This window comes from Oenanthe melanoleuca, chromosome 21, assembly GCF_029582105.1.
Source record: "Oenanthe melanoleuca isolate GR-GAL-2019-014 chromosome 21, OMel1.0, whole genome shotgun sequence".
Classification (NCBI taxonomy): Eukaryota; Metazoa; Chordata; class Aves; order Passeriformes; family Muscicapidae; genus Oenanthe; species Oenanthe melanoleuca.
In genome coordinates this window covers 3889778-3898443 of record NC_079354.1, presented here as the reverse complement: position 1 = coordinate 3898443, position 8666 = coordinate 3889778, and positions in this window count along the sequence as shown.

The window sequence follows — 8666 nt, the reverse complement described above, 5'->3', positions numbered from 1 at the left end:
TGCCCAGCCCCAGCCCAGGCAAATCTCCAAAAGCTCCATTCTGCAGGAAAATATATAGAAAAATGGGGAGGGACAAAGGGAGCTGCTCTTCATTTTAAGGCCAAATTGCCAGCTTAAATCACTGAGACAATGTGTACAAGCGAACAGGATGCGAATGGCCTCAGAGCTGCATATATCAGCTGGAGAACTCTGTTCATTTCCAGATGCAAGTGGGATTTCAGGGCATGAAATACAGTGTTAAGCTCTCATTCCTTTCCCTGCTATTTATCACAGCCGGAAACGTACTCACCAGCCTGAGCTGTTCCAAGTGTCGCTGCTGGGAGCATGGAGGAGAAATATTGTGCTGAGCTGTGGGAGAGGGATTGGGGTGGGACAAGGCAAGCAGCCAAAGGGAAGAACCAGCATCCCTACTCCCTCCAGCAACCTTTGCCCCAGCACAGAGCCGGGAGCATCCCCTCTTGCTGCTCATCCCACTGTGCAGCAAGGGCCAGGACACGGCCACCACACACCATGCCCCGGGTTAAACGGTGCCATGAGTGGTCCCCAGGGCTGGAGGGGCCGTGACAGGGTCACTGTCCCCTTGTCAGCATTGGAGACTGCCAGCTCATGTCCCTTCCAGCGCTGCTCGTCAGGGCAAGGCTGGAAAATGAGTCTGGAAACAAAACACCACACACTGGTGCCGCAGCACACAGTACTGATAAAAAGTAGGACTAAGCATTATCCAAGTTTAATTATTATAATTATACCGGGGCGAAGTAATTGCTGGGGATATTTTAAGCTTCAATCAACACGCTATTTTGAAAACCGAAGCCCTGATTTACCCAGGGTGAGGTGGTAACCATCAACAGGCACCCAAGCTGCTGGCAGCCAGAGGAGCCCACCGGGAGGGTTTGTGAGCTGCATGGAGCTTCTTGTCTTAAAACAGGGATTTTGGAAAGTGGGGAGAGTGAGACAAGCAGTGGGAAGGTGGGAAAGGGTCCCCCATGTCCCAAAAAGCATTGATTAGAAGCCTGGATCCAGCAACAGGATGGGCTGCAGGAGCAGCATCAGCTTCAGGAAAAGGAGCCATGCAGGATGGGCAACCCCAGCTCAGCAGTGGCTCTGAGGAAGATTGGCTGGGGCTGGATGATGTAGTGATGTTGAAATCATTTAAGCTTGTTATGGTGGTTTCTATGGCTCTCTGGCTGGATGTAACAAATTGACTGCATCATTTTCCAGATGGATCATTCTTAAATCATCCAGGACAGGCTTCAGGGCTTTGCACTGAAGCAGCGGAAGGCACTTTTGTTCAATAAATGCTGGAACGGTTCTATATCAAGTGCTATTTCTTATTAAAAGTGTAAGTACATCATCCCAGCTGATGGGTCTCACAGCCAAGATCTCCATGCCCTGCACCCCTCTGAGTGCCCTTAGGTTCCCAACGGGATGGGGGGCAGGAATGGGGGGCCTGTGGTGGCAGGCAGAGTGGCTCTGCAGCACAGCAGGGGGAACACTGATGGATGAGGTTGTCCAGCACTCATCCCTACCCCCTGCTTCCCCCTCCCCAGACAGGTACCAACCCCTGGCACACGCCCAGCTCCTGGTGGATGGCATGGCCCAAACACATCTGAACAACACCTCTTATTAAAACTGCAATTAGCGACCCATCAGTGAGTTCTGCTGCAGAACAGAGGGTTTATCACTGCTGAAGCAGCCCAGGGGTCGTGCTGGGCCCCCTGTGCCCCGCAGCAGAGCGAGCTGCCCGCGCGCCCGGCTCCGTCACCGCGCTGTGCCACGGCCGCCAGCGCCCGGTGAGTGACGAGCCCTGAGAGAGCAGTTTGTGGCTGCCAGGCAATTTGTGCTAATAAGCAGCTCGAGGCAGCGACGCCTCTCAGCAGAGATGAGTTATGGCAGGAGGGCTTGGGGAGGAAGAGCCCTGAGGATGCCGCAGAGGAGGAGACCTGCATGGCACAGCCCGTGGTGGGCTCCGTCTGTGGTGGGGCTTGTCCATGCTGAGCTTAGTCTGTGCTGGGCTCAGTCCAGAGTGGGCTCAGCCCACAGTTTCCACCTGCCCACCTGGGATGTGCTGCCCATGACTTGTGCTATGGACTGGCTCTCCAGTGGGACTTCTCCTAAGGACTCAGGAAGCGCATGTGTATGCAGTTCCCAGGTTTTGAATCCCAGGCTTTTATTGGATCTAAGCTAGGGTATTTCTGATGCTGGTAGAGACTGAGCCGCAGGGCTGTGGGACCTGCTTGGCTCTGCCAGCAGTGACATGTCTCTATGTGTTTAATAAACGCAGCAGAATGAAATCCCCATTGTTCCTGCTCATTTTCCGAGCATGATTTTAACTGAAAACTGACATTTATCTTAGTTCCTTGTCAGGCCAAAACAGAGACAGACTTTCTTGGGGGGTTTATTATCTTTCCCTTGCAAATTTTCAAGCATGAATAAATGCTGTGACTGGTGCAGGGGACAGAGGCAGGAATTGGTGATGGGTGTCCTGGGAGCCAGCTCACCTCTGCCACAGCAGGACCAGCGCAGGAGGGGCAGGAGCAAAAGCCCTGGTGGCACTTGAGGAAAGGTGACATCCCAGTGTGAAGCCCTGTGTGAAGCCCTGTGTGAGGTCAGCAGCATGGGGGCACAGCAGGGCATCACTCAAGCAGCAATGCCAGGGGAAACACATCCTCCTCGGCAGGGAGCGTGTCCTCTCAGGTGTATTTATTGACCTGCTAGAGGGCTCTGAGGTGGCTGACCACACTTTCCCCCTGCAGCAATTGATTCCAGTCGGCTTAGATCAGGGAACAGTTGATTTCTCTGCCTGATACTTGTTCTGGCCTTCGATAACACAGTGTTTAGGAATAGATCACAGGATTCACTGGCAGGAGCACATTGCCTGATGTGTCTGATGGATAGCACCAACAGGTATGGCCACATCTGGCCTTGGGGGTTCAGTTTCCCAGAAAAAGCCATCATTAAGCAACACCAATTCAGTCTCTGGCTGCCAGTGAGTGTTTTCAAGCTCTCTGCTAATCCAGAAGAGTGTTTTGCTGTGGTGACACAGGGCCAACTCTGCCTGAAAACCAGGATCCAGCTCGATCCTTTTCTCTGAATATCCTCTCTCTAACTTTGCAGGCTCCATGGTGATCAGGACTGGCCCATACCTGGGCTGCACTGTGAGGGACACAGTGCCTTTGGTCTCAGCCAGGCTCAATGTGAGCAATCAGAGTGCAGCATCCAGCCCAGGACTGGCTGGCCAGGGATGCTGAGTGCTTGCAGGTACAGGAGCCAGGCTGCCACCCTCTCCTCAGAGAGATTATTCCAATTACCAGCACATCCTTCTCTTCTTAAAAGCCCAACCAGTACCCTGCCCTCGCACTATTAAAAGCACAGCTTGACATTTGTTTTTCCCTATTTCTCATCCATGTTTTCCTTCTTGTCACTTCAGCCTCCGTGACGATGTCCCAACCAGCAGCTCGGCACAGAGCAGTGGATTGCAGCCAGCACCATTTGTGAAATGGGTGTGTGAAGCCATGGGAAGAGCCATATCCATGTAACAGTCCATAAAGCTGTCCATCCAAGCAGTTAGCCGTGTTCAGCTCCTGGGAGAGAAAAAGCCCCACATTCACCAATCTGCTTTTCAATCAGCCCCAAGAGACAAAACCATTCTGCATCAATGGATGCTGTTAATGTTTGGGCTGGCATTCTCCCAGGGGTTAAGGAGACAGGAACCCTCAAAATCTGTCCCTCCTGGGCAGACACTGGCATGCTGGAGCTTTGCTGTGGCTGCATGTCCCACATCACCTGGGCAGAAGCTGGCTCAGTGTCCCTTGTCCCACCTGCATTTTTCCAAGTCCGGCAGGGTGCATAGCTGAAAAACAGGTGCCAGGATTAATAGTTTAAATGCCAATAAACCCCTTTCCCTGAGTGTTGGCAGATTTTAGAATTGTCTGGATTTGAATAATCGACTCCCAAAGTCACTGAGGTCACCTTTCCTTGAGCAGAGGCGAGGGCAGAGCATTGCTGGGCTGTGCACACATCCCAGATCTGGCTCTGCCTGAGGAACAAAGCTGCAGGATGGGAAAAGAAGCAGCCAAGAGCCCAAGAAAACTCTCTCCAGGGCCCTGTTTAGTGCCAGGGACTCTGGGAATGGGTGAGCAAGCCCCTCTCCCTGGAGGCAGCCTGCTGGCAGGGACAAAAGGCAGTGACAGCTGAGTGGCACCGAGCAGCAGCTGCCAAAGCCCATAGCATCCCATCCCCAGGGGGCTGGGAAGAGACTGGACAGTGCAGCCTCACTGGTGGCAGCCAGCCAAAAGCCCTGGGCACATGGACAGGGCAGACAAAGCAGGGGGATGAGAGCCCCCCGAGCCACTGGAGACCACCGAGTGCTGCTGGGCCCCACTGAATGGATTTGGAGATGTTTGGTGCCAAGCACCGCCCTCAGTCCTGCCAGAGAGACGTGCAGTGTCAGCTCCAGCCTGGCTTGCAAAGAGACAAAAGAAAAGGGGAACCGAAGGTTCCCAAGCTCCATGAAATTCCTTCCCAGGGTCCAGCTGCAACCCCATGTGAGGGAGCCAGGAGAGAGAATGCAGCATCCCCCACAGGGGCAGGGCCAGGGCCACAACTCCCAGGGAAGTGAGGACGTTGAGGCTGAGTTTTCAAGGTGAAAAGGGTGAGAAAAGGGAAAAGAGTAGGAGAAAGAAAGAAGATGAGGCATTGGTAGGATGCAGCAGGAACAGTACCAAATGGGCACTTCTCAACTTGAGGAAAGTTTGGGAGAGCCATTAAAGCCAGAGATCAGTGAAGGGGGAAATTGAAATGTTAGGGGCTGGAACGGAAAATTAGGCTCAGATAACGGCCCTGGGGTTTAAAGCACCCTCCAATAATCTGTTGTGAGGAGCTGTTAAACACTCCCGTTGGAGATGTCTCCTTATCCAGCTGCCCTGGCAAGCAAAATCCCCAGAGCTGTTGCACAATAGGCAAGGGGTCACAAGGTCCTGCCACGCTCCCTGGCATCGCTGATCAGTGCTATAGATAGCAGGATAAATCATCATCAGATAACAGGGTAAATCCCAGAGATGAAGGAGAGGCTGGAAACGCTCAGGCAAAGCAGCAGCAGCGAGACCCAAAGGACAGGATTTCCACAGCCCTTTCTGAAAAAGCTGCTGAAACTGTCTGGACTGCTCTGGACTTTTCACATCTTGCCAAGGAAATTGGACTCATGGCACCCACAGGCAGGCCCCACACTCAGCGCTGGGGCAGCAGCAGGATTTGTGCCTAGGAAGTCCTACATCTGGGCTGGGGAAGCGTGATGGCTCTTAGAAATTAGGCAGAGTCAAATGCCTTTGATCTAAAATGGATTTGGAGTGGAGTTGGATGCGCGTGTTCGCTGCCAGGAGCGCTTAGCGTGGCTGGATTCCTGTTGCATTTGTGGCTATGGGAGAGCGGCGAAAAGGATAATGCAACATAGTTCCTGTGTAATGGAGAAGCAAAAGAGAGCTTTATTTAAAGGAACACTGCACTTATATAGGGTAGTACGTGCAAAACAGAATAGAAAAGACTCAGTGGTCCAAGAAGGCAACACCTCTTTGAAAACATGCTTTAAGCAAAACATCAAGAGACACTCACACGGCTCTCACACACCCTGCAGGTGTATAATCACTGTTATAACTTCTTGTCCTTGTGCAGCCTGAGAAACCCAAGGCTTTAAGGCTGCTTTTTCCCTGGCTCCCAGCAGCATCCAAAAACAGCTTCCCTCTCCCATCAGCACTTCCAGCCAGCCAGCCTGGGCTGGGGCTGCTCCAGTAGGACCCCTGGAGTGAAAGGAGCCATGGAACAACCTGGTTTAGTGCAAGGTGTGCCTGCCCATGGCAAGGAGCTGGAATGAAATGCACTTCAAGGTCTCTCTCAACCAAAACCAGTCTGTGATTCAGTGATTCTAAATCCTTCCTGCAGCTGAATGGGGCTGACATCCTCTGTCATCACTCCCACATCAAACACAGGCGCACATGGAGCATGGACACAAGCTCAGGAAGCTGCTGCAGACCCTCTCCCTGCTCACATGGACTGTGGGAAGCTGAGGGAATCCTGAAAATGGCAAACACTGGAGACAGCTGAGCCAAGGCGGAGCTCTGAAAGTCAGCTCCTCTCACAGGTGTGCAGGAAGGCTTGTGGGGCAGGAGCCTCCCAGGCTTGATTAGGCCAGGTGAGAGGTTATTTAAGAGCCAGGCAAGGAGCCCAGTGGCAGCTAATGCCTATCAGGGATGTGGCAGGCAGGGGGAATTGCTCCTGTTTCCCAGCTGGCATCACACTCCTTCCCTTCCAGCCCTCCAGCTCGTGGTGACAAGCCTGGCTTAGGGAGAAGTGCTAATCTGGCAGTTGCTATGAGACCCACTTGATGTCTTTGATGCAGTGTGGAGGCAGGTGAATCATTAGGAGGAATATCAGGTTTTCTGGCACAGCTTGAGGAGACGCAGAAGTTTCCTGATGCTCGGTAAGTTGCAAACACTGAGGTCCCAGCAGCTGGGACATCCATAGCCTGGAGAAGCTGGGAGCATCATCTTCTCCCTGCCACAGTCTCTCCTCTTTGTGGCTTTCCAGACTGTCAGTCTCCAGCTGCTGCTGGCTCCTTACAGAACAATGTTTCCCAGAGCAGATTCTGAGGATGTGCTTTGCTCTAATTCTGGCACCTCTCTGCCAGCTGAGCCTGCTCCTGGGCTGCAGCCTGGGGCTCCCAGTGCTTGTGGCTCTCCAAAGCAAGATGGAGAGCAGGGAATGGTGGCTGAGAGAGGTGAGAATGCTGGCCAGTGCTACTGCACTGGGGGCAAGGGCAGGGTGCATCTCATTCCCCCTGGTCCTGGCATTTACCACAATCTGGATCACCACACTGGGGTCCCAGCTGTGGTGCTGCACCCTGCACAGTAATTCATGTTGCTGGGGGAAGGAACCAGCACAGCAGAAATTTTTAATTATGTGTTTGACTGGAATAGTCTCGGTTTGAGTTCATGCAGCGTTGGTTATTTAGCTCAGATAATTAGAAATTTTACAGCTGGATAAAAAGTTTATAAAGCACTGAAAAGGGTAGGGCATTTGGGATGGAGATATTCAGTCCCTCTGCTTGTTCTGGAGAAGGGAAGTGGTTTTGGGCTTTCCAAGGAATCCCAGTTCCCACTGGCCCCTGAAGATGGTTCTGCTGGCAGCTCCCTCCGTGCAAGGGTTCCTTGGCCAGGGACAGAGGGTTCAGTGTAAGCCACTGGTTCAACCCAGGCATTCCCTCACAGAATGTTCAGTTCAGCACAAACTGGTGGTAATTCATGGTAATCAACAGGCCCTCAGGCTGGGGATGGATGCTTGTCTTGGCAGCAGGAATTTAGGGATGGTCCAAGACAACGGGATGGTAAATTTGGAGGACTCATTGTACAAATCCCCCAGTATTTGTCTACAGACCCTCAAGTGCTAATTCAGGTTTTGTCAGTGAGGTTTTTTGCCCCTAGCATCCCTTTAGTGAAGGGAGCAGAGTTTCAGGGAGGATGTTAATGATCATCTTGACGTTTTCAGTGTATCAGAGAGGAGTGTTTGCTCCTCAGTGAAAGCCCTGGAGAGGCTGAGCCAGCGGGTGTTGCTCTGCTGATGGGGCTCCTCTGCAGTCACACAGCAGCCTGCAGTGCTGTGGTCCTTGGGGGAAGAGGGATTCAAGGAGGGAAGCATTAAAAAAGTACCTGTTGTAAAGAAGTGGAACAGCATGGGCCATTATTTACATTCAGAGTAATAGCTCAGCCTGGCAGCAGCTGAGAGGTGTCTCAGGGTGGCACACGGGGAATAAAACTGATGGATGCTGCATTTCCCTGACATGCAGGGCTCATGGTGGAGGGACAGTGCTCCTGTCAGCAGGCACTGGGAGGCTGCTGGGGCTGGAAACCTGGGGGGAAGCAGCCCTGAGCCACCAGCAGAGTTTTTGGCTGTGTTTGACCCCAGCATCTCCTGGTACATCTCCTGGTGTCTGGCTGGGCTGTCACACTGTGTCCCCTCTGGCTCCACTTTGAGCACACCTGCCAGGATCCCTCCCTGGACAAATTCATGTCTATACAATTTAAATTCTTTTTTTAAAGGCTGTGTGATGACTACATGCTGTTAAATAGGAAGAGTTACCACGGGTGAAGGCTTAAGTGCGTGGTGGCTCATGCAGATGTGAAGTCTCCTTGCAAGCGTGCAGCCTTGCAAATGGAATAAAAGTGTTTTTTAAAGTATTTGAAATCAGTTTTGTTTATGTAATCTGACAAGTTATTATGCGCAGTCCTTATCTGACTTCATGATTTATGGGAAAGAACCTCAAATCTATATTTAAAATTACTATTAAACACAATTTTTTTGCCTCTTCAGCTGAGATAGAAGCACCATTAGCGGTTGTTGCCCTGGAGCTCAAGTACTTCATTAGTTTAGGAAAATTAATTTTTTTCCATTAAATCTTCCTAAGATCCTGATGCTATATTTGCTTATAAATGTTCAATAATAATAATTATTAAGAAAAATAAGGTTCAGCTAGTTGTGATCTCTGGTTTCCTTTTCTCTTTAAGCTCCTGGGGGTGTGCAGCTGAGACCAAGGGGATGCCACTGCCACAGGGGCAGGTGTGTGTGAGCAGACTGAGACCTGGTAATGGAGAAGGAGAAGAAAAGGCCCATCTGGTTCA